Below are 25975 nucleotides of genomic sequence, written 5' to 3'. Positions count from 1 at the left end.
GTTGTCCTTTGCGCTCGCTCAATTTCCGGCTCCCGTCTTTTTTTCTCGGCCGGGGAGCGCGATGTCCGCCTGTTTCACGGCTTTAGCCATGAAGTCTACGCACTGTTCCGTAGAACAGTGAGCAAAGGATCATGATTTTCAAGAGCTCCGGAGGATGTTCAAAACCCAAGGCCTCGTGGGAAAGTTTAAGATTGGCCACAAAACAAACAAACAAACAAAAAAAAAATCAACTCGCAAGTTTCCGTCTTACAAATACACAACTCGTCTCATACGGTGAGGAGGATCGGACCAAAGAGCGTGAACGCGATGCTGCGTCGGCCACTTCGGGAGAAGAATAGATTAAGAGTGGCGAAGCATCAGCTGGTCCGGTGAATCACGGTCTCCGCCGTGGGATGCTTCGGTGAACCTGACTCTGCGGAGGGCTGCGGGGGCTGCGGGGATGAGGTGGAACAGGGGATTCGCAGCATTCAATGCTCGGCTGAAAAATCAACATGAATTTAGGGAGAAGTCTAGTGCGGGTCTACGGTAGGACACCCGACAAAAGTTATTCCCGCGGTAAAAACTTCGGGATAGGTGAATGTCAAGTGAACCGTACAGCTCCTGCAGTCGGTGTTGTAAAAGCCAGCGGTTTTGTTCCCAGTTATATTCGTCCTTCCCAATCCTCCTCCATCCTCGTCGACCCTTGTGATACCTGACATGATGGATTCCAATGACTGCGAAAGCAGTTGGTGAGTGAGGACGTGTGTAGCAAGGTAGCGCCTGTTAGCGCTCCCATTAACAGCCATTTAAAAAAATACGCCGAGCTCGGGGAAAACGCCCCTCGCTGTTCAAGGTTAAAGTTGCTCGAGTGTGTCGCGTGCCTTTTCGTGACCACTGGCATGTTCAAATTTACGATTTTATCATGGGCTTCCTCAGAGAACGTACATCGAATTTTGCGTCGCACTCTAAATCGGCTACAGGGACCCCTTCAAATGCTTCAGAAAGCCGATAACGATCAAACAATGAGCCGGGCAAGGTGTTTTCTTCAACGGGGGATCCTTAAAAATCTAATTTCAAGAAGGGTAGAATAAGGCTTTGGCAGGACACAGGACATGTCCTGACTGGGTTCAATTGTGTCACGTGCCAAATAAAAACCTTTGGCCAGATGATAAAAGTCAATGAAAACCGAAGGGGCATCAAAAGACATGAAGATAAGAAGACGTGACACTAGTGACACATGCTGAATTATTATTTATTTTTTTCTCCTCCTTTCTCCTGCAGTCATGTCTTCTGCTCTGTTTTGCACGCTATCCCCCTGTCTAATGTGGGCTCGACCCTAACTCGCTGAGTTTTTTTGTGATTGCTGTGATCAGAAATGCTTGATTTTGCGGGTGGGAGGGGGTTCTCAAAAATTGCAATGTAATTCGCAGAGTTTTAAGTGATTTTTATGCGTAAAATTGCGGGAATTATGAAATGTTGCAAGTTCAGAAAGAAACCTTTGATTTTTTTTATTCCTTTTTTAAGCGATGCCTGATAAAGGAATAAATATGTAATCGCTTCCTGTGATAATGATCGTGCTACACGTCACAGAAATGTTTGAGTTCTAATCTCTATTTGATTTATTGATTGAATTTGGAGAACCACGGGGCTAAAAGTTACAAAAATGTATCGTGAAAGTGACGCAGCATTACAGAACAGACAGTTTGTGACTGTAATGTAGGAACAACGACTACATCAGCTGTCAAAATAAGAACTTTAGATGCTCTTTAATTAATGTTAATTCAACACAGGCCTACTGTATTCACAAAAAGAAAGGGCAGTCTCTTACAACTCGACGTGCGTATACATTTTCTGTAGCATACACTAATACGTCATCACTCCCATTGATGATGAGCAATTCATTAGAAAATTGTATCGTGATGGCCAGAGTTTGTTTTGGTGAGGATGTGAGAGGAGGAGAGCCGTACTGACTGTAAATGAGGAGTTATTTGTGTTAATAAAGCGAGTTTTGTCTGAAAAGATTGTCTTTATGCCGTAATACGTTCAGCGCAGCTTCTGCTAACGACATTTTTTTGCGGACAAATCACAGGAATTTACCAAAATTTGCGTTAATTATTGTGACCGCGAGATCGCGATGTCCTGGAGGGGCCGCTGAATGCACCGTCTCGTTTAAAGGGCCGGTGAGTCTGACGCGGGACGATATATTAGCAGAAACAGTATCTGCATTGGCAACAGGTCGTCTTCCGCGGGGCGTACCATGTTGCGCCGTCGTGTCTCTCCAAGCAGCCCAAAAGACTCGAACCGAACGCTGCCTCTGGGGGGAGGGGGGGGGGGTCTTTTCCCGTTTCGAGTTTTGTGGCCTCTTAAGATTCCTCCACAGGCTTCAGTGGGTTGTAATCTGCAACATCACCACTAGATGCCATTAAATACTACACGCCGCTCCTTTAAACTCTGTCCTGGTACTTTCCTGCCACCACCATCTTTTTCTAAATTCATAGAAAGGTGATTTTTATTTATTTATTTATTTTTTCTTAATTTTTTTTTTTTTTTTTTTTGCTTTGCCCCTGAGCAACCCGTGACACAGTTGCCTTTTAGCACTGGACTTTCCACTGGAATTTGCCGGTGCATAAATGCATCACAATCGCATCAGAACACCGTCTTAGTCACCCCGCCTGCCTCCGAAGTTAAAAAAAAACGCCACCGAGCTGAAGAAACACGGTCATTTTCCACATTTTCTAGCAGCTTTTACTCAGTCTAATTCAGCTGTTAGCACAAAATGACACAGAGAAGAGCAACCTCTTGTGCAGCTATCCCACACAAATAGCTCCCCTCTTGTCTTCTCTCGGCATCCTACATACTTCCACTCCACTCCACAGCTCTCTCCCACCAGTCCTCCTCTCTCTGCTTCAAAAATAGCATTGTTAACTTCAAGAGAGCAATTACACTGATTACCCCAAGAGGAGAAATTAGCATTATTTACTAATTCGGCGGCCCCTACATAATGATATAGAGGGTGAGAGGAGCTTTCTGTGGCGATTGTCAGATACACGGTAATGCATGACAGCTGGAGGCTGATAGTTATTTATTACCTGCGTTTAAGAAGTACATATGATCAGTGACATAAAAGATTTTGAGGGTTCCATTTCCTTCAAGTTTTTTTTTCACTTTCTTCCTTTACTAAATTAAGCTGCTGGCTTATAGTTTCATTTTCAGCACGCTCGTGTCATCGAGTTTATGGTGAATAAATGTGCTTCTCAAAATGTTGCAATACTCCTTTAGATCCTTTTCCGAAATGTAATTAACTTCCAAGATAAAAAGACTCGTATCAGTATGTTAATCATATTTGCAGATGTAAAATCTTCATCACCAGTAACTTGTTATCATGGAGACTTATTTGCATGAGGAAAATTAGTTCCGAGAAAAATGTTGGCAGCATGGTTTGTAGATTATCCGGACTAATGGGAACACAAATTTTTGGAGGTTGCAGTTGAATATTTCTCAGTGTAGTGAGACTCAAAAAAAAAAAAAAAAAATGTCATTTACTTTCAACGTACTCGGGTAGAGACACCATGCAAATGCTGAAGCGACCATTTGAAGGTTCTGAAATTGGATTTTCACAATCTATTTCTTAGTATGAGTTAGCAGATTGGATATTTTCTGTAAAAGTTTGAACTTTTTTTCCAAATCAGAGATTTCTGAGCTGGAAAAAGATGATATTTTACACATCCGCATCAGGATTTAGATTCAGATGTGACAATTGGTAGTGGGTTGTTGCTTCGAGGTCTCTGTCACTTACAAACAGATCAAACCCACATAATCCTGATAAGGCGGAGCTTTTGAATGTTAATGTTAACATTAATAAGAATGTTTTTTTAATATGAACTTTATACTTTGTTGCATATTTAGTCATGAATATTTAAATATAGAGAAACATTTTTGTCGCTAATGAGGCAGATATTTTGCTTTTGCAACCTAAATTTGCTGAACTCTTTATGAAATACCAACAAATAAGAACTTCTAAATGAGCTAGTCTTCATGTTTTTTTTTGCAATTCAGTAGTTAGTCATTAAAACACCATATCCTTTATATACTCTATTCTGCAGGGGTCTCCAACTCTCCAACCTTTTTTTTTTTCCCTCCGAGAGCTACTCTGACAAAATAAAAGTGTCCAAGGGCTACTCATGTTCAGTAACATTTACTCACATAGCTGAGCTCCACCCAAACCAGCTGAATAAGCTTCTTTCTGTAGCTACACTTTACACAGATGTTCCTCTTGTGTGGCCAAACTGGTTTAAAAAGTGCCAAATAAAGCGTTTTAATCTAAGATTTAACTCCTTCGATTGGGTAAGTCAAAACCTAATATATGGCTGAACCCTGCGTGAAACTGAATTACTTTTAATTTGAAAAGTCGCAGTGTTCAGTCGAACTGCGGTGAAACTTTGATCTCTCTCAGTGACAGACACTCTGTATAGCTCCACCCCGCTGTTGCAGTCCAGCCCAAACGATTGTTTTGTATTTGGCTATTTACCTAATGTAAGCATGAGCATCCTGTTTCTTTCCACCTCGGCTAATCAGTCACGTCGATAGTGAAATATGTTCCTCCTCTCCAGGATGTAGTCTGTTGCAGAACAAATTGGAAACAACACACAGGTGTTTTTTCCAGGGTACGAAATTATACAAGGCTGTTTCAGAAGTGTGCGAGGACGTGTGAATTATCTAAAGATTGTGTGTCTTTTTTTTAACCTGGCGAAGTGCGATCGAACACAAAGTGCTTTCAGTAAGTCACTGGCTCGTGTCCCCTCTGCCTATTTTGGGGCATTATATATTCCTCCTCTTGCCAAAAGGTGACGTGGAACTCCCGCTAATTCCATCACTGCAGGGCCAACATGGAGATGACAACATCAGGCAGACGCGCACACAAAAACACAAGAGACAGCTCGCACATTTATTTGGAGCCCGATGACATAAAACAGTGAAGAAGAGAAGTGAGACAAAAGCCATGCATTCGCACAACCTTGATGTCGTACTGGCTATAAGTCATGCAATGTTACAAACAGCTGGTGCATAATCCACCTCCTGCATGCCGGCTATGATCCAAATGGCCGTCATTTCTGCTCTGGGAAGGTTGCCACGACAACAGCAGCATCCCCCGTGTCTCATTTTCCAGACGACTGTCAGTCAGAGTAGCCCCTTGAATGGAAAACAAATTATATCCATCCCAGGCATCATCTCTTTCATATTCATTGGAAAAGTGCAATTAGCTGAGCCAAGTCTCCTTTTTATCGGGTGGATCACATTCCTTTGTCCTGGGCTCGACGGCCGGAGAGGTTTAAGTTGTTTGAGCAGTCCAAGAGTCAGATCAGAGCGTCAGTCGGATATTTTCCGGAGGCCTAAGCAAGATGTCACGCTGATGGCATGTCTAAGCTTGCTATAACAAGCAGTAAATAATGATGGGGGAGTTTGGCACTTCAGAAATGACACGGAGAAGAGAGTGTTCTGTTCTGGTTAACATTCAGGGTATGAAGGACCATAAGGCACTACATAGTCTACATGTTGTCATCTTTAATATGCTATTGTAGGACTGGAACGATCCGATTATTTTCAGATTTTATACTGTCGCGATACTTTGGTACTATGATTTTTAGTCAAGGCAAAGCAAGTTTATGTACAGAGCAACTTTTGTAAACAGCGGCCACCCAAAGTGCTTTACAAGAGAATACGTACCAAATTTAAGATAAAATTGCATTACATTAAAGAATACATTAAAAATTTCTAAATCTAAAAAGATATGAAAAATACAGATTAAAAACGTGATCAAAACATGATTAAACAATGAATCTGTAATGAAAGAAACTAACAATGAATGTGAATGTTCGTGCAATAAAAGTTCAGTAGAGCATACTGATTTAAATTGAGCTGTGAAAGCCCACTCTAATAAAAATAAATGTAGCCTTGATTTTAAGCTTTGGTGGTGTTACAAGCATTGCAAATTGATATTAAAATATATTGCCCTTCAATCATTCCAAAGTTCATACACTTATAGAGACTATGTGCATCATTAGTTATATTTCTAAGAAACGGTACACATCACGTCTGGGCTTCATTTCAGCACCTTCATTTCTATAAGCCTTTTGGTTCTGACTTTAAGCAATACTAACAAATCTTTTATTAGTAATACCACCTAAAAGGTCAGTATAAGTCCTGTTAGCGAAATAAAATACTGTTATTACAAAGTTAAATACAACACTGTTGGAATGACGTGAACCAAAGTGGAATCATTGGCGTTTTGTACAAAGCCAAAACAGCTCAACTGCAGACAGAATGCAGGTAAACATAATCTGTTAGTAACCTTCATCATCTAGTGGAAACTTAAATTTGCATCCCCGCATTTGAATTGAGATTTAGGTCGATGGGCGATAAGTGTCAGTCGAAGCAGGAAGTGTACAGTACTCCTTCATGATTTCTGTTATCTTCTACAAGCTTTTTGAGTCCACTTTGTGTCAAACTTGTTCTCTAAACAGATCTGCCCACTTGATTTTTTTTTTAATTAGATTTCCACCTACATGTTTCTGCCTCTCAGAGCAGCTCCTGTTTAGTTTAGTAACTCCAGTGAGCAGCGATTCAGACAAGAGGTAAATAAATTGAAGTGGAATCAAAAGGGGGCGATGAAAAGAAGCTGACGTTGGCGAGATGGCAGATAAAACACGAGGAAACATTGAGCTGAATATGGTGTGAAGAAAATCCACCGGGGGAAAAATCTTAACATGCTCACACGCTCACAAAGTATGTTTGAGAATCGTCCAAATGACCCAAGCTTTAGAGTTGGCAGAATCAAACGGACTCTATTGATCAGTGGTTCTCAATCACACGGACCCAAGTCAGCATGATCCTCTATTACTGTATAATACTGTTCTGTTCGCTAATTATTCGTAGCTTCAAACCATCCAACAGGCAAAACAGAATACTGAAGTTGCACGGGTGCTTCAACTTTAGCGTGATTGACTCGGTGAACATTTTCTGGTTCCTTTCGTCCTCGATGACAACAAACTGAATAATGTTTTGGTTGTCCTGTTGCTCGGGACAACACCAGTCATTTTAGGCAACACCTTTTCTGTTAGCGAAACACTGGTCAATATTTTTCACCATTTTCAGACATCTTAAAGACCAAAGAACTCAGCGATCAATTGAGAACGTAACCAACAGATCAATTGATCATGAAAATATTTGTTAGTCGCAGACCTACTCTTCATCCTGTATCAAGTTGGTAATATGTCCACTAGTTGTCAAGACATTTTACCCCAAACTACCAACGTCGACCTTGTGTTGGTGCTGGAGAAAAAAAAAATCAGCATAGAAAAATTCATTAAGATGAATCCTTTGGGGTCCATGAATGTTTGTGCCATATTTGATGCCAATCCAACCAGTGCATGTTGAGCTATTTCATTGGATAAGTGAAAACTTTGACCAGCTGATAGCACTAGAGGATAAGAGTCAGTGAATCACCAAACCCAGTATCACGGCAAAGCGTGTAATAGACACGCCTGTCCACTAAAGCGAAATGTGTGGTAGCTACGGCTGCTGTTGTCCAGGCGTGAGAATAACATGCTTTTCCCTTCGGTGGACTGGCGTGTCTATTACATGATTCGCTGTGATACTGAGCTGCAGCGCTTTTTAGGAAAATGAAACCATGTGCAAACCCACATGGTTAGGGTTAGGAACAAACAAATAAACCAAAAACAATTCCTTGATTCAAACCTCTTCTTCCCGCATGATTAACATGACACGCCTATATTTACCTGCCTGAAAAGCATGTGATAGACATGCTCGTCCACGAAGACAAAACATGTTTTTTCTCAAGCCTAGACAACGGCAGGAAAAGCTACAGCACATTTTACTTTTAGCGTCCTGCCGTGTCTAGTACGTGCTCTGCCGTAATACTGGGCTGAATCACCAAACTCAGTAGGCTTCATCTTCTTTCGAAAGTTGTCGAGACATTTTACATTGGGGTCAAAGCGGGTCAGCCGGTTAACCAACCACTCAGCCGTCCCTTGAGCTGTGCCGCTGTGTGACAAAGAACAGTAAAGTAGGGTCACCTTAAGATTGCACTGCCTGATTTTGTTTTCCAAATCCCCCAATTGCCCCGCAGTGTTTCAAAAACACCAACATTGGGCTTTCGGGATTCAGGGCACAGTGCACGTAAATGCAAGAAGAGAAGTCATTGCCCGAGAAGCAGTTCTAAAATAAAGTATCGAGTGAACTTCTTGTGCTCCTTGACACGGAGCATTTCGCTGTTTTAAATGAACAACAAGAAAAAAAGACTGCAGTCAGCAGCAGTCCTATGTAGCCGATTTCAGCAAGGTAATTACCAGCCGAGCCTTGGAGTGCTACATTATCCATTACATTCACCTTCTCCACGGAGTCTCGAGAGGAGAGCAAATCAGACTTAAAGCACTTGCACAAGCTCTCCAAGGATACACACACACTAAGAACGTAGGTCCACACACATGGCTGCAATTATTTCCAAAGCCTTCTTAAAGCAGTACAGATGAGAGGCAGCAGCTGGGACTGAACTTAGCACTCTGTTAACATCTCTGTTAACTCTATGAGACTCAGAACGGCACTGATATGTACACAAAGCCGCATTAGGCTGTGACTCACGAAAAAAATAGAAGAAAAAACAAGTTTGTAAAGGCATTTCTGTTAGAAGGATTCAATCCAGCCCCTATTCTTATTTCTAATATCTTATTTGGAATTAAAAAGGAATTATTTGGAATTAAAACTTTACGAATTTTGGTTTAAACCTGGATTTTTAATTAAAACAATATGTTTTGAAGGCATTAAGGCAGTTAGCATACACAAAACACAATAGCTCAGCTTATTTTACCCTTTCAAATCTAACACTTGTGACTAGTTTGAGGACTCATTGCTGATTTGATATCTGGCCCAGAAACGAACACAGTATTTGCAAATCAAGATCAATAAAAGACATAAATCAAGGAAATGTCCTTGTTCAGTTTGAATAATATTTGATTATTGTGGCGGAGGAACTGTTCATCTTCAGTTAAACCAGCAGCACTGCAGATATAAATATTACAGTGAAGCCACAGAATGCAGGAAGAAAATGAGACCATAACAAGTCAGTTCAAATAAAGAAGTACCATAAACTACAAGCAAGATGAAACTATTAGCATTTATTAATTTTTTTTTTTTAAATTTTGTATGGTTTGGAATTTGTCCCCCGAAGCTTAAAACCAGGCAAACCAACACAACAGTATTGGGCTCATAATTTATATTATATAAAGTATTTGTTGCATCCATATCAAAACGGTGACAAAGCGACTTTTGAGTGGGATGTTCATGGAAGGCAAAATTGAAATTACTGCCGGTAGAAAATGCATCAACCCTGTTTAAGATGTTACGTTTGTTTTTCTGCAACTGTGAGTTTCTTCCTTTTAGTTTGACTAATGTCCGCACATACTTTTCTTTCAGAGAAATCTCTTCTCAAGAGAAAGCCTGACAACACAATGGTGATTTAGAGGTTTTATTGAAAGGCTTACATGCTCATCAGGTATCAGAAATTCTGAAAAATGTCACCTCTCTCCTGTTCAGGCCCGAAGAGATTGATTCCATTCTTGAAATATGGCAGCTTTTCTTTTGTTTCTAACAAAGACCAAAATGTACGAGTGCCTGCTGGCTGTGAATGTGGTGGGAATACAAAAACTAAATTCCTTCTACTTCTGGGGGGCCTAATGGATAAGGCACACACCGTTGTTTAATTCCCAGCAAGGGATATTTGTTCTTCTTAGAAGTATTTCAGCATCAATATTTTATTTCTGTTCTTTGTCAAAGCAGATTTAATATTTGAGAAGTATGGTGGTGTAATGTTTGGCACTTTTGCCTCACAGTAAAAAGATTCTGGATTCGAATCTCAGCCGGGACTTCTGTGTAAAACACAGACTTTATATGAAAGTGCACGTAGCCTTTGGGTCTGAAGAATTAGGCTGATGCGGAATGTGCCATAAGCTGCAATACCACCGAGTGCCACTAGGCGTCGTCTCCAAAAAGCCTCCTGCTCCATAGACTCCAATTCAACTTCTCTTGTGAAATTCAGTCATTTTCAGTGTTGTTAACTGAAGTCACTCCTTCTTATTAGTTTTCTTGCAGTCCATCTGAAAATAATCCCATCATTAATTTAAAAAATAAGCCTCAGAAAGCCATGTTTTTCAGGGCTTGTCTGTTGTGTCTCCGAACCAGCAAGATGGAGACGACCAAAATCTGAAGTCTGGGTTTCAGATGGGCCGTTCGCAAACCAACGGGTGACGTCACCGTTGGTTGCTGCTTGGTAAGACGCGCGTTCGGTTAATTGCTGATTCTGAGTGCGTGTCTGCCCCAGCATGACTACACAACGGATGGATGGATCCGAAGTTTGATTACAGTCTTAAATGTGCTTGATTTAAGAGCAAAACACCAGGTTACATTTCGGGGCAAATTGCATTTTCTCACTATATTTAGTACTTCCCACTTGGCACAGAAAGCAGACTGAACTCCGGCGGTAATGTCCTTTAAGGGCGCTTCGTTTAGATGAATGAGGAAACTTCATGAATGAAGATTAATCCCACATTGTAAATCCGCCGGGACACACTCAGCCCCGCCGTCTGCCAGCTAGTCCACCGATATAGACAGCACAGGGACGAAGAGTGTCGTGCAGAGGATAAGAGCCTCTGTCTTGTTTTGACTGAAAGCTATTTGGTGCTTGAGAGATCTGTGCTGTAACGTGGTCGATTGCAGCAACAAATTCAAGCTAAATTGAAAAGCCATAACCGTATCTATATTCAGATAAGTAGATGAGCGATGTGAGAAAATGGAAATGTTACTGGTGAAAGCAATATAGGTTTCTGGTATAGAAACAAGAGGGGTTAAAGGTTGTTTTTTTTTAGGCTGGAGGGACGGGTACACAGAAAGCAACATATTAGATTGAATGTCAGTGAGCAGCATCTGTCAGATGTAATAGTGATTCAGCAGCCATCTCTCTGACGTCTCTTCAAAAACTCACATCAGATTGCTAACGGAATCCTACAGAGGTCAAATGCGTCTCATACCGACTGGACCTCAGAGCATGATGCAGGGGGAAAGTTACAGGGAACTTTATTTAAAAGTCACTTAGTGGAGTGGAGGGCATCCGAGGTAAGAGGAGAAGGTCAGCGGGAACCGGAGTGCGCAGTCCACATGGAGACGGAGAGCAGAAAGAGCTTGTGGAGGGAAGACTGAGGCCAGCTGAGGATTAATGGCTGCAGACGCATGACTACAGGCTGGTGGACGACGGGAGAGGACGGGAGAGGACGGGCAGGCTGAGGGGCCGATTCAACAGGAGACTGGTGGGCTGAGGCAGGAAGCTGGGAAACAGTGCAGCATGTAAACTGTTAGAAGAGTAAGTAAAACGCTTCACATTTAATTGATCAGAAAGAAAAATACCTTTTTTTTCTCTAATTTTTCAAGCTCCGAGTCAGTTTAGACCAAAAATTGAAGATTTGAAACCTGCAACGAGTTGCAACATCATGAAACCTGACAGTTCACACCAAAGCAGCTAGACTAAACCTGGTTTTTCAGGCTTTCTTTTGTGGCTGGATATAGTTTGTGGCATCTTAAAACATGAATGAGGATAGTGCTGGTGTCGTAGGCTGCACCATCAGCTGACTTGAACCAAATCACGTTTGGACAGTTCAAACTGTTGCAACGTTTCCCTGCAACGTTCTACAACAGCCTCGTCGTGTCACAAAATCTCTTCTCCAAACTGGGATTAAAGCTCACAGCAACAATGAGGAACAGCCGGTCCAGTGTACCAAGCCTGAGCGCCATTTTGCAAGAAATCCCACCTGAACTTTGCCGTGCCATTTCTAAGGTATAATCCGGCCTCTGCGCTGCGTTCAAAACATGTCCGTAGATTGTAAAAACCTCACGTTATTCTGACTCGAGTGTTGATGCGAAATTCTCAGACTTGTTACCTTTTACTGGTAGCAATGAAAACAAACGTGAGAAATGCAAACTAAGCCTAAAATTGCAGTTTCAAATTTATTTTATTTTTTTACATATTCGCAGCATTTCGTTAAACAGTGAAACCAGGTGGACAGTGTATACTCTTTTTAATTAGCTGAATTGATTGCATTCATTTTAATATTCGATTTGTATCTACATTAAGCTGGTTTTGCCGCCATTCTGACACCGACTCGTTTATGCTTACGTGTTGGGATACGACGTAGCTGTCAGAAATCGAAACGCCTACAATTCTAAATACTGAAGTGGTACAAATCCTTTTTTTATACATTTATTTTTTGCTTCCAAGTGACTCCAATCTGAACAAAACCAAATCACCAAACACCAAAACAATAACATCCCGTTTAGCAGGAGGAGCAACGGTAATCGAAATGAATAAGAGGGCATAAAAGCTGTGAACCACCACTGCAGCAGCGCAGTCATATTTCTCTCTGTAATCTCGTAACATGCTGCACAAAATACGATTCACTCTCGGTTTGTCGCTGTGTGCTCGGCTGCAGTACCTCTTTGCTTTTCTTCCCCACGATGCAGCGCCGCTCCACCTGCAGGGAAGATAAAGGTGAAGGATAACGCCGCCGCTCCGTGCTTCTTTTGCCGGGTTACATTTTAACGGGATGACAACGGCAAAGAGCAATTCGCCTCGAGAGTCGAGGCCGCAGACCTGTAGCCGGCGTGGCATCTTCACGTGGTCGCCGCGGGCGACGGCCGTAAAACAGCGAAGACAAACGGCGTAAAAGTGATTTTTTTTTTTGTTTTTATTACCCTCCTTTCAGAAACGAAGCGGAGACGAAATGTTTTTTAGCGAACCCCTTTTCGACGCCGGCAGCTGTTGCAAAACGTGCTTCCCGTGAAATAATAATCGAAAGAGTTTTGAAAGAATGTGTTTCTAATAAACAGCACAACACCAAACTGAATTGGGTCTGCTGACTGTGTAGTTGCACAGCAATCTGCCTTTTCGCTCTAAAATGCTTTTTCTTTTCTCTTTTGGGCCACGCGGCGTCGAGGCCATTCAATTTTCTTTATTGCCCGTGTGGTGGAGAGCGTATGATGTGGGAGAGAGCTGTTTCGGGTCGTACGGTGGCCTATTAGAGGGAGGCTGCTCAGTTTAGTTTGCAGTATGCGTTTAATGGAGCCCTCGGTGTATAATAATGTCTGGTGTGTGCCTGTTGTAAAATGATTGTCGGGACAAGTGGAGAGCGTGACGCTGAGGAAGAAAAGAAGGTCGGAGAAGGTGGGAAAATATTAGATCGTTCCTTTAGTCCGCTGCTCGTTAGCCTCGCAGCCGTCAAAAGTGTTTGCTTTGCACAAGAGTTCCGACGTCATGACTTCCTGTATTAGGTTCAAATTAAAAAAGCCATAGTTTCAAACTGAAAGCCCCTCACTGTTTTCATACGTCGTCCGTTCGGGTACTCGGTTTTTGGCCTTGTCTTCTTTTGACATCAGCGCGAACAAACCCTCCCTGCAACTGACTGATTGAAAACAGCACGAGTTCCAACAGACCGACCGCAGCGGCTCTCTGCTGGCTCCGAAAAACCCAGGTGGCGATGGCCAAAATGCCAGACTGAAGGATTCAAACTGGCAGTTCACAAACCAAAGGGGTGACATCATGGTGGGATGCCTCTCGCTTTCTGGCAGGTCTGAGTGTTTTCGGCTGATGAATATTCTATTGTTTTCCCTGGCTAGTTGCAAATTTATCTCTGGCTGAAATGCTCCGTAGAGCCGAGGGGAGACTGCAAAAGTCTTGAGTTTTATTCAGCGACACCCGTTGAATGATGTGTAGTTATTGCTGGCGCATAGCGAAGCAGCAACAGTAAACTGCAAAACAATAGCTTCATGCTGGCCGTTTAAATACCAAGTTAATACATATTTGTGGCAAAACAACCCTGGCACAATACACCACAAAGATTTACAATGACTTCAACTGTTGGTGTCAAATATGGCGGTATTATATCCGGATTGCTTACAGAAATCTATGACTGGCTATGAGTACGGGGAAGAAAAGAACTCACGGCAGAAATATAGAGGACAGAATAGAGAGGGCCGGCGCAGCAGAGTGACACGGTAAGACAGGTGAGAGGGGAGAAGGTAAAGAGAGAAAGGGGCGGACGGCGCCGGGTTTTAACTAAGCCCCCGGCGCACCGCACGATCTGATAGGGCGACACTCCCGAGACGACAAAACGGCGGGAGGGTCAGAGAGAGCGAGAGAGAGAGGGAGGCGGGGGGGGGGGGGGGGGACAGATTGATAGATGTGCTGTGCGCCCGAGGCCTCTTGCTGTCGGGACACTCTCACCGCCCCCCCCCCCCCCCCCCCCCCCCCGACAACCTGCGGCCCACCGCAGTGCAGGTACTCCAGCAATTCTCATGCAGGCAGCGACTGCAGCCAATAACCCTGAGAGTAGAGCGCGTGTTTGTGTGTCTCTTGCGTACTTAGATCCACGGTTACCAGCTGATTCCCGGTAAGGGTGAGTGAAACGTCTTGACCGCGAGGCAGCGGTGTTAATATAATGGCGCAAATGATTGAGAAGTTATTACCCGACGGTGGCGGCAAATTTTCTATTTTAGCGACGATCAAGATGGAGTGTTAACATTTCCGAAGCCGGTGCGTGGTTCAGCGGCATTGTTAGCAAGGCAGAGGCTTCAAAATCATTTCACCCCTGCGAATGATTAGCCGGATCGCTAAAAGGAGCCCGGTTAAAGATCCTTTTAATTGGACTCTCGTTCAGCTGAGGAGTTGGAACTCAAAAGTTCCGTCACGTTCACGTTGCAGCAAGCTGGTATAGCGCAACAGCACTGAGACTCCCAGTCTCCCGGGTATTAACATACAGGGTCTTTTTTTTTTTTTTTTTTTTTTTGTGCACTTGGCATTAAGCAGCAGATCTTAAGTCGATGGTGCAATATTTGACCGTTATTTAAAGGGTGCATAAGCCATTTTTTTTTTTAAAATAAATATCTTATCAATATAGATTTTTTTTTTTCAGTCTGCCCTGGAGCCGATCCGTTTCCTCCGCAGATGAGTCCCTTCGTACTGCTCGGCAAATCCATCGTCGTAACAGCGATCCACAAATGTGCAAGCTTACCTGACTTTTAAAGGGAGCGGGGGGGTGATAAAGCTGACTGGTTTATTTCGTGCCCAAAACACACTTTTGAATTTCTGAAAAGACTAAATACAACTTGACTCCCTTAAGCCGCGTGTCTCAGTCTGTGCTCAAGAGTATCTGCGCTTAATCTGGCAAAAGTCGATTCGGACACGCTTTAAATACACAAAGTAAAAAAGTTATTATTTTTTCTTTTTTTTTCCAATCTCTTTTACACAGATGTGGCCGTGCATTCTGTCACGCCATTAATCCTGTAGGGTCAGCTTCATTGTACGACCAGCCGTCAACCCGTCAGTAGCGAACGAATGAGCAGCCGCCGTTGTAGGTTATGTTTCGGTGGTTGCAACTTGTGCTTTCAGGGCGCATTTTGTTAAACAAAGTTACATTTGAAGCCTCTGGCACGCTGCTAGTAAGTGCTTTTGAGTATTAAAAAAAAACAACAACAAAAAAAGACGCTCTCAGAAACAGAATGCTCTGCTGTGGAAATGTACACAAAGTGGTGATAGCTGCAGACACCCTAAACGCCCGATTAGCAACCGTCACATGTCAAAGAACAATGTTGTTTAGCTCTAACAACAACCAAGAATACATTTAGTTTGTCCCCACTGTCTTCTGCAAACAAGGAAATGTGGGCAATTCGATTTTTGTGATTTGACAGTCGAGATAAAAGAAGCGGGTCTCACGCCCGGGAAGGACGAGTGACGGCTGTCTCCCCCCCCATTGTGTTCAGAGGAATGCGGATGACGCCCAGAATTGCGTAGAACAAAGTGGAAAAGAGGCCGGGTTTGTTGAATCCTGAGTCACCGCGCTTGACAGCGGTGTCATTAGAGAAATAGCAGGAGGAGAGGCTGGAAAAAAAAAAAAAAAAAATGCACCGCTGTGAAAATATTAAGGCCTCGGGGATGTGACGGCGTTACTATCCATAACAGCATTAGTCGGTTCGTACAGAAGCATGAGTACACAAGAAGGTGAATTTAGCTACTTGAAGGCCGGCTGCGCTTCAGTCTCGAGGTTGAACCTCGCCACAGGTTTACCGGACACATCCGGACGCTTGTGAGACGATTAATAGGGTTGGAAGGAAGCAAAAGCAAAAGCACCCTTTTCTGTAATTTAAGCTTTTTTTTTTTATGAAATAGTGGGTAGTTTTCAACGTCTTCGGGCCTCCAAAACTCTGTTCTGGTTCTGTTGCTGCGAGCGGGCGTGTTGTCATGCTCGAGAGCCAAAGCGCCGTCGTGGAACAGTTCGGGGTGGTTCGCGCCGACTTTTTTCCTCCCCCCCTCCCCCTCAGACGCCTCGGAAGGTCCCAGTGGAACTCTGTGTTGACAGTCTGACCCCGGGGTGGGGGGGGGGGGGGGGACCCAATTCGCGGCGCAGCAACCCTCGCCACCTATACACAATACTGCCACCTTTTCATTTCACCAAATTCAACCTCTTCGCCGTGAGACGAACGAGTAACGAACGAACAAAAACAAATCCGTAAATAAAAGAGCGCGGCCAATCGTCGGCTCGTCGGCGGCGCCGCGCCGCGGGTTTCGCCTCGAGACTTTGGAACTTTCCCCGGCACCTCCGGGAAGAAACTTTTACGGCGAGGAAACGAGGCAGCGCGCTCCGCGTAATGAAGGGCAGCATGGTAAATTTGACATTTCGCCCAACCGGCTAAAACGCAGGAGAGTCCAATCCCTCGGCGGAGGAGACCTCGGCGGGACTCTCCGCTTACTGCTCGTAACGACCTGAAACCGTCGGCTTCGTCTTGTGGTTCTCGTTCACTTATTTGCATAATGTGTGTGTGTGTGCCGACAGACACACACACACACACATACAGTAAATCCAAAGTATTTCTCCGTTGCCTTACTCCGTTTTCCTCCGGGTGGGATATTTCTGGAGCCCAGATGTCACTCCAAGGGCATTAAACGGCGGCGATGTGTGCTCTTGAGCTGACAGTTTCACTCTCTATCGCTATCAACCGACGGCAAGCGGGACAACCGTTCAGGGCATCGACCGTCTGACGAAGGGGGGGGGGGGGGGGGGTCGACGGGATAGCGGATGGACGGAGGGGATATGAAAGGCTGGGAACGTAGAAATGGCCTCTCTCCGGGACGTTCACGTGCCGCGGACGGACGCGTCCTTCCCTGCCGGCTGAAACGTCTCGAAGGTCGGATGGAAGTCACGTCCCTCCTTCCCCCCCACCCCCCCGGCCCCCCATCCGCCCTCCCGCAAGGAGTCTTAAATCCTGTGAGATAATTAGTTGTTGTTTTGTTTTTTTTTTTTTTTGTGGAAAAGTATAGAAATGAAAAATCAAGTGTCCGGAGGACCGCTTTGATGCGCAACGACAAAGAAGAAAAAGAAGCTCATTAAGAAAGCACGCCGCTTTGAAAAGAAAACTTTCAGGCCGGCTGACGAAACTAGAAATTCCTGATTTGGTGTTTTCTTTCAGGGCTTTATGTCAGCGAGATCAGTCTTTTACGTTATACTTCAAAATTCAGATGCCTAACTTTTTTTTGGTTTTGACTCAATTGACGATTTACTGCAGCTTAAAACAGGAGTGGAGGATTTAGCGGAATATCTTGGAATTTGATTCCCCGCAAGGTTTCTTCTTTGTCGTTTCACAGGTCGACTTTTTTTTTTTTTTTTAATTTTCCTTCACCAGGTAGAAAATGGAGCTTTAAGACTTCTAGATCGGTGGTTTCGCAAACTTTTCTGACCGTGTCCAAATTTCCCCCGAGAACCACGTCCCACCGCAAATACCAACAATTTTTCGACTGTGAAGCCAATATTCAGTCAAGTCAATATTTGGTGGTGCAAATTCTTTTAAACCAAGTAATTCATCTAAGAAGAAGAAAAAAAAACCACAAAAAAAACCTAACAAATTTCCACATCCAAACGACACCTACCCAAGGCTACATTTACGGATGATGTTTTCCTTTCAATTTCAAGAAATGTATTTATACGCTCCCGCCGACCCGACCCAAACAAACATTTTGTTTTGATTTTTTTTTTTGCCTGTCATAATATTTGCATTAAATTTGCCTGACAGTTACATGGAAACGCAGCTACAGTTTCTCTTCCGCAGCCAAAGTCAGCGTGTGTTGCGTTCGTGTGGGCGGATAGGTGTTTGGCAAATATTATTATTTTTTTATTATTGTTATTTTAAAGCCTAAAAAAAGATCGACGTGCGCGTTTGTAATGAGAGGCCGGAGGAGGCGGCGCTTTCGCTGCCTCGTGCCGTCGGCGAGGCGCTTTTGGTGGGAGGGCGCGTCCACGCAGACAGGCAGGAAGGAGGCGTGAGCGGATTGCTTCGCGGCGGTTTGGCCCGGCGGAGAAGCCCGGGGCGGTTAATGGGAAACCGTCGCGTTTTTTGTTGTTGTTGTTGTTGTTGTTTTGTTTTTTTCTTCTTTTTTTTTGCGGAGCGAAGTGAGGCGTAAACAGAGATGAAAGCCAGGAAATGAGGAATGAATTCAAGATGTGTGCGTGCGAGCGTGGTTTTGTGGAGTTTGTCTTTTCATCCCCGCTTGCCGTCCCCTCTTGTCCTCTTGCGCTCTTCACGCGGCCTCCTCCCTCTCAGCCCGCATGCACATACACACGCACACGCACACGCACACACACACACACACACACACACAACATCTGTTTTTTTTTATTTATTTTGCTCTGGAAACCACTTTGTGACAAACAGGCTTTGTTACAATCTCTCTTCTCTCCGCTCGCCTTGCGGGTGACGCCAGATTGCCCGAGCGTGGAATCCCCCGCCCCCCCCCCGTCCCGTCTCCCCCCCCTCCCCCCCGTCCCCCACCTCCCCTCTTTGCTGTCCTTCATTAGTCCGATCCCGTCTGACTGACGGACGCGACCTCGGCTGCTTCCTTTCGTCGGCGTCACGAGCCGGAGAGAGGAATGTTTTTTTTTTTTTTTTTTTTATGAAAGAGGAGAGGATGCATTCTTTCTTGTACACATAAAGAGACCAACAAAAAAAAAAACGCGACCTCAAACTTCAATATTTTACCGTCACATTTGATTTTTACGCAAAAAGGATTGTCGGTGAATAACTCAGCGAAGTGAAGATTTCGCTGATTTCAAAAAAAATATATATATAACAAAAATAAAAAAGAGGCAAGGCTACTCTGAGCGCTGATAATTGCTCATCCGTGCATGGGAAATAAATGAAAGACTACTTTTAAAAGCGTTACATTTTTCATGCAGGTCCAGATGAAGGTGAAGATGAGCTACAAAAATAAAAAAAATAAAGGCCTCAGAGTCGATTTTTTTTTTTTTCACTTTAGAAAGTCAATTGCAAGATTAGCTTTGAAATTTATTTATTTTTTTTGTATTTTTTTTGTATATCTACCATATCTTTTGATTCTTTTACACGGGGAGTAAACCTCGTGAATATCAGTGAGCCGTACAGCTTCTACTTGTGATACGCCTAAAAAAAAAAATCCTTTGGTTTCTACTTTGGTAAATCGTCAAATTCAAACACCTTATTTCTCCCTTTTCCAAAAAAAAAAACAAAAACAAAAAAAAACAAAAAAACACAGAACTCTGTACGTACACGGTCGGGAGGGCGTGTCTTTTGGAAATCTCGTTTTGGTCGCCGAGGGAGACGAGGAACGGAGGAGGAAGAGCTTCGGATTCGCACAAAACGCACTCGTGCGTCAACCGTTCCCCCTGATTCGCGTTGCTGCGCCGACGAGCGTCACGCGCGGCTCGATGCGCGCCGTCTTTTCTTTACACGCTCGCTATTTCAGTGACAGACGTGACAAAAGCAACACGCACACGCACACACACGCACAAACACACACACGCACAGTGCTCCCCGTGCCCACTCATATTTAAGTGTAGATAGAAAGCTGCACATTCCTCCAAGACACACAAACACACACACACACACACACACACAGTGATTGTTTTTGTGTGTGTGTGTGTGTGGGGGGGGGGGGGGCAGTGACAGGCATGCACTGCGAGGAGTACGCTGGGAGGGTCGAAAGAAAGGGAGAGGGCGAGTGTTTCTAAAAGTCAATGAGAGCTGACAAGTTCCCCCACAGGCTTCTGACAACGAACCAAGGCAGCGCAGCGGTCTGCCGCGGGGCCGCGACGCCCGTATATCGACGCCGACGCATCTCCGCGCGCGCGCAGACACGGCCAGGAGGAGGAGGAGGAGGTGGAGGAGGAGGAGGAGGAGGAGGAGGAGAGAAGCCGGGAGCCGCAGACGAGATTGACGGTTTGAGGCAGACGAGCAGAAGGGAAGGAGCCCAGATCCATTTCAGCCGCTACACCTTTCCCTAAAACATCCAGAGGGAGGTTGAGCACGCGGAAATATTTGATAACCTTTGATAACCTGCATATAATGAAGTGCATTTAAATTTTTTTTTTTTTTTTTTTTTTTTTTTTTTTTTTTATCAATAAGCACCTTATTGATTGTTCGCTGATGCAAACAGACCATTCGGCAGAGGATTGACTTTTATTGTGAAAACAGCCGCATGTACAAAACCACGCGTCGGTCCGTCTCTGCATGATCTCAGCGGCATCCGTCCATCCGTCCATCCGTCCATCCGTCCCTTTTCTTTCGCTTATCCGGTTCCAGAGCCGGTGCTGTGCGTGGAGGTGAGCCCAACTACGTGTAGCTGGTACCGCTCCGCCTCCCGCCCCGGCTCCGGCTCTTTCCCCTTTGGCGAGGTGACGTCCCGCGTCCCCAGAGGCCAGTCAATGCCGGCGGCGATCGGCTCGCCTGGGCCCCCCCCCCCCCCCGGCCCCACCGGGCAACCCAGGGACCCCCCGGGCTGGTTCTTCATGGAGGATGAACGCAGGCTGCCGCGTGGTTGTTCAGTGACCTTGTTAAAACGACGCGGGTTTGTTAGGCTGCAATGTGAACCGACATATTCTTTTCTGTTGTACTTCTTGCCAACATGAGGCGCAGGGACTGTGGGAACCGATAGTTTTCGGCCGTATTAGTTACCGTGGTAACAACGGGGAATGGCAAAATCAACCTGGACGACCTCTAACATTCACAAATTACTGCAATAATTAGTTAATTTGTCTAACGCAATGGCTACTAGTAGCTCGCAAGCTACTGGTTGAATGTGCGCGTGTTGAGTATCAATTTGTTGTCGTTTACATAAAAGAAGCTTATTCAGCTGGTTTAGGTGGAGCTCAGCTGTGTGAATTCATGTCACTAAACACGAGCAGCTCTCGGACATCCCAGAAAGATGCTTTTTTTTTCAATAACAATTTCAAATCCTATAAAACCAATTTTGAACAACAAAAAAAACAAAAAAAAAACAACCCTCATTTGACATTACAGTAGAAAGTAATTCAGTTCTTTAGTTTTCATGCAGTTTAGAGGGGAATAGCAAAACGCACTTTTTTGTTTTTTTTCTGTGGTTAAAATGTACAGATTGCCCCTAAACGCCTCAAATGCAGGCTATCAGAAGTTGGTACAATTTACAGATGTCCCCGTCATGTTTCACACGCACACTTTACGCCAGCTGGCTGGCTGCACACAGTGAAAGTTTATACTTAGAGCAGCACATGCAAGTCAGCAAGGAGTCTTTGAATTCTAGGAGCTGTCGTGAAGATAGACGTCACGCGTTAAAGCATATCAGGCTGTTTCTCTTTGCTTTCGCATCCGTTCGTTTTTTTGTTGTTGTTCCCCCCCCAATTCCTTCCATGTTACATCGCAGCGACATCCGATCCTGCGTGTTCTCGTACTGTAAAACTCCTTAAAATAAATATTCACATCTTTTGAAAAACCAAATAAATCCAGCGGTGTGTCACAATCTGCCTTCACTCATTGAATGTAAAACCAGCAGCAGAAAAATACACATACTTCAGAAGTCGTTCCACCACCCGTGGCCCTCTGTGAATTGTCTGTTTTCCAAAAATGTGACCCAAAATTTGTTGCGATCGCGAACGCACGCAAACCGGTCGTCACAAAAAAAAAAATGCAGGCGAACGCAGTTTACGACGTAACTTGTGATACTTACTTGCTTTTTGATCACACCTCGTCAATGCGGCAGGTCGTCTTACTTTACGTTTTATCTGCTTAGTTACAACTGGGGTTTGATATTTACAGCTCCGTAGAATTGAGTCTAGGCGTTATGATAAACTGTGACCTGCAAGAAGCAACAAATATGGTCAGACAGGCTGTAAAAAAAAAAAAAAAAGTCAACGTTTTAGCCTGGATATGGATAATAACTCCTATTTTCCTTTCAGTTTACGTTTATATGCGTGAACGTACCTGCCGTTTATATGGCTATTTTATTTATTCATGCACTTGAGTGTCTCTCTCTCTCTCTGTTGCTCATCCTCACTCTCCTAATTATGGTGGGTGCACTGTCCATTATTTATGAGGATGTCTTGCCTTTCCCCGCTCTGTTTCACACACACACACACACACACGCACACACACACACACACACACACACACACACACACATCTGTCTCTAACCCGTGTTTGCTCCCTCCATCTGGCCTCGGGCCTGAGGCCTGGCTCGGGTCCCGGACACCCACCCACCTATTTATTTAAATACACGTTTGTCTCAATTTAAGACTCTGCTGCGCATCTGCATCGGCCCGACCCGAAGGCGACGCCGGTCTGAGACGGGGCACTCTCCTGTTCTGCCCCGCTGCAGGCACGGCAACTCCCGAGGGACACGGGATGGGATGTTTCATTAAAATAATTGCTGACGCGAGAGCGAATCAGAGTCCCACGTGTGTGAAACTGAAGTCCAGATGGTGACTCGTATATAAATAATTGTGGGGGTTGCAGTGTAGGTGTGTGTGCGTGAGAGTGAGAGAGGAGTTTGTGCTTTTTAAAAAAAAAAAAAAAAAAAAAAAAGCTTAAATCATTTATCACACCATCATTACATAACATATAGCACCATTTTTAGAACAGGCAAAGATAAAACAAAAGAAATCACATCTAGGATTTAGCGGTCGTATGCCTGCGCTAACCGCTCAAGTTGTCGTTTACAGGGATAACTCTCCTGAACCCATTTGGATATTGACCTCATAGTGACCTCGACGTTTGCCCTCCGAAATCTAAACGGCTTATTGCCGAGCCAAAGTGACCATTTGGGACCGATTTGGAGAAATTCCCTCCTAAATAATTGCGTTCACAGGCATGGGTTAATGTGACGGTGACCTTCGACCTTCGACCTTTACTTGCCAAATTCTTATCAGTTCATCGCTGATACTAAGTTACTATTTTTTTTTTGCCAAATTTGAACAAATTCCCTCGAGGTGTTCTTGATATATTGCGTTCACAAGAACGGGACAGATGAGGTCGCCGTGACGGTAAACTTTGACCTTTGACCACCAAACTCATTCACTCAGTCGATGATTGCGCCACGTTAAAGAAACTCTATACAGGCGCTCCTGAGTTATCAAGGTTCGTGTGAATGTGCCGACTTTGGGTCACTGTGACCTTTGACCTTTGCCACCCCAGAATCGAATCAATCAAACCCTCGGTATCAACTGAATGTTTTTTGGCAAGTTTGATCAAATGGGGAATTTGATCGAACTTGCCAAACTTGCCAGACGTTCCCGAGGTGTCGCCATCACGAAAAAGGGACGGATGGCCGAAAACAACAATGCCTCCAGCTTTGGCCATCTCCAGCGCGGAGGCTCAAAAACGCGAGCACACCGGCAGTTCTATAAAGTTTTGCAGCTCATTTTCAACAAAATTATTTTACGGCCTAGTAAAACGCGCCGTACCTTCATTTTTTTTTTTTTTTTTTGGACACTCGGATGATGCCGCACGGTGAGATGTCGCACGGCGCGTACGAGCGCCGGCGCTCCGACGAAGGTAATTGTCATCGTGCTTCTCATTCACGCTGTGAGTGATTGCGTCCGTCTTGCGAATGGCCCCTCGTCTCGCTCAGATAATCGTGACGGTGAATTACGAGAGACGAGACGGCGGCGAGCCGGGGTCGTGACTCATTCGCGTTCAGATTTGCCGTCTGGAGGTCTTGATTTTGATTGGTTGCCTTCGTCCCTCGTTACTCAAAAGCGGCTGTGGCTTGGTCAGAGGTTTTTGATTCGAGCTTGCGCCGCCGGCGGTCAGTTGTCGATTCACAGCGATCATATCCTGCGCTGCGTCGATGAGTGATTTTCAATCCCGTCATTACCGGGCAGGGCTCTGCAGAGCTCCTTTGTTATCATTCCGGTGAGAATGACCCATCCGGTGTTAAAAAGTAAAAAAAGTAAAAAGTAAAATGTGACTTACGGTACAGCGGCGTGATTACTTTGTTTAGAAATGAGGATTAGGGATAGTAGGGATTACAATTGGGAATGAAGTAATTCCATTACAGTCACTGATTCCTTGACATTTTGTGAGTATCTTACCAGGTGATGACTAAAGACTGCGTGTAGACAGACAGCGGGGACAGCTCCACATTACCCCGTTAGCCATTGACTTACGCACTTCCACATGTAAAAGAAGACAATTTGGGACATTCGGAGGTTTTTTCCTTCACCTTTGATGGAGGCCATCGGTTTCCCCCGGTGCTATTAACGTTTGTGCCGAGCTCGGCTAAACGCTCCTGTGGACGGATGAAATGTTCTCAAGCAGCTGGACCGATTGTCCGAAGCGAAAGAGGAAGAAAAGAGCTTGCGCTGATGGCGGGCAACGATGCGTTGCACTCGTACGCCGAGTTGATTTGTGGAGGGTTGCTGCCAACCCCCCCCCCCCCCCCCCCCCCCCGTCCCCCGAGCACTGCTTTCGGCCTCAGGCGAGTGGGTGCTCGACTCCCTCCCCGACCAATGCACAGCTGAAAGGGGAAACGCGACAGCATCAACTTTCTCGTCACAAGGGGTTCACTCTCTTGTGGGCTGCAGACCCGGGCTTGCAAAAAGGCAAATTCAGGGCATGTGTTGTGCTGCAAAAACAAATCGCTGTTTACTTACCTGTTGACATATTAGCCATAGCCCCCCCCCTTCCTCCCCCTTATATAGCATAAATATGCGATATATGTATAGCATATTCTTACATTTTCAGAACTTTGGAAAAATGGTTGTCCATAAGGGGAAATTCCCAGGGCAGGGGAATCGAATCGCTTGTCCGTGGTCATGTAGATATGGTGTTTATTATGCACGTGTTGTTGTCCCGTTAATATTCCATGTCAACTGTGCTGTTGTCAGAATTGACAATTTCAGTTTTGTATTTCAGCACATTTAGCTGATTTATTTAGCATATTTGCTACAGACTCTGTCCCTCCCAGTACAAAACAGGTGCATTGGGTTTTATTTGTGCTTTTCACGCGCACGAAACTTACATAAAACAAAATCAATAGCAACATCTCCACCCAGGGTTAATCGGCAGAACAATCAGCAGAGCACTTTTCCAAATATTGGTTGGATTGTTCGTCGATCCTTTCAATTCAGTGTCCGTGAAAAGCTCGCCAGCTCAGAGTCACTCCATCACTGTATCCCCGCTGGTTTTTACGGCTATCAATCAAGCTTGTCCAGTTGAGCCGTCGGAAAACAATGTGAAGAGGCTATTTTCAACCTGAACACAGACTTAAAAGCAAATCCTCCAAGAACACCGAAGGGATTTACTGCAGCAAAGAGAGATTTTCGTCTTCATCAAATCGAGCCACCGTTGACCGCGTGAGAGAGATAGAAAGTCGACAGCATTTGTTTGTTGACTGCCATGTTTAATTGTGTAGTAGCAGAAGTGTGTATCTGCGCTTTCAGTGTGTGGGCAGATGAGTTTGTGCGCCACTCGGCCCAGGTGGGTATTTTGATTCTTCTGCTGCCAGCATAATTACAAATCTGCTGTTTTCACGAGGGCAAAAAAATCTTTATTGCATTAGGAGAGGGGGATGAAACAAACAATTAGCCCAACAATTTATTTGTGA

General features: G+C 44.5%; 1 protein-coding gene across 1 annotated transcript in view; it reads left to right on the top strand.

Annotated features, from left to right (window-relative positions):
- The first annotated feature begins 11305 nt into the window (after positions 1–11305).
- The window catches only part of htr2cl1 (5-hydroxytryptamine (serotonin) receptor 2C, G protein-coupled-like 1), a 169196-nt gene continuing 154526 nt past the window's right edge, over positions 11306–25975 (top strand). The window contains exon 1 of the mRNA XM_069158979.1: positions 11306–11407. The gene's annotated coding sequence lies outside the window, so the exon portion shown is untranslated. The remainder of the gene's footprint in view (positions 11408–25975) is intronic.

Source organism: Embiotoca jacksoni, unplaced genomic scaffold, assembly GCF_022577435.1.
Source record: "Embiotoca jacksoni isolate LCO1_2020_lvr unplaced genomic scaffold, fEmbJac1.0.p SCAF_24, whole genome shotgun sequence".
NCBI lineage: Eukaryota > Metazoa > Chordata > Actinopteri > Embiotocidae > Embiotoca > Embiotoca jacksoni.
Note: the sequence above shows the minus strand (reverse complement) of the source record. Positions and strands in the feature narration are given on the sequence as shown.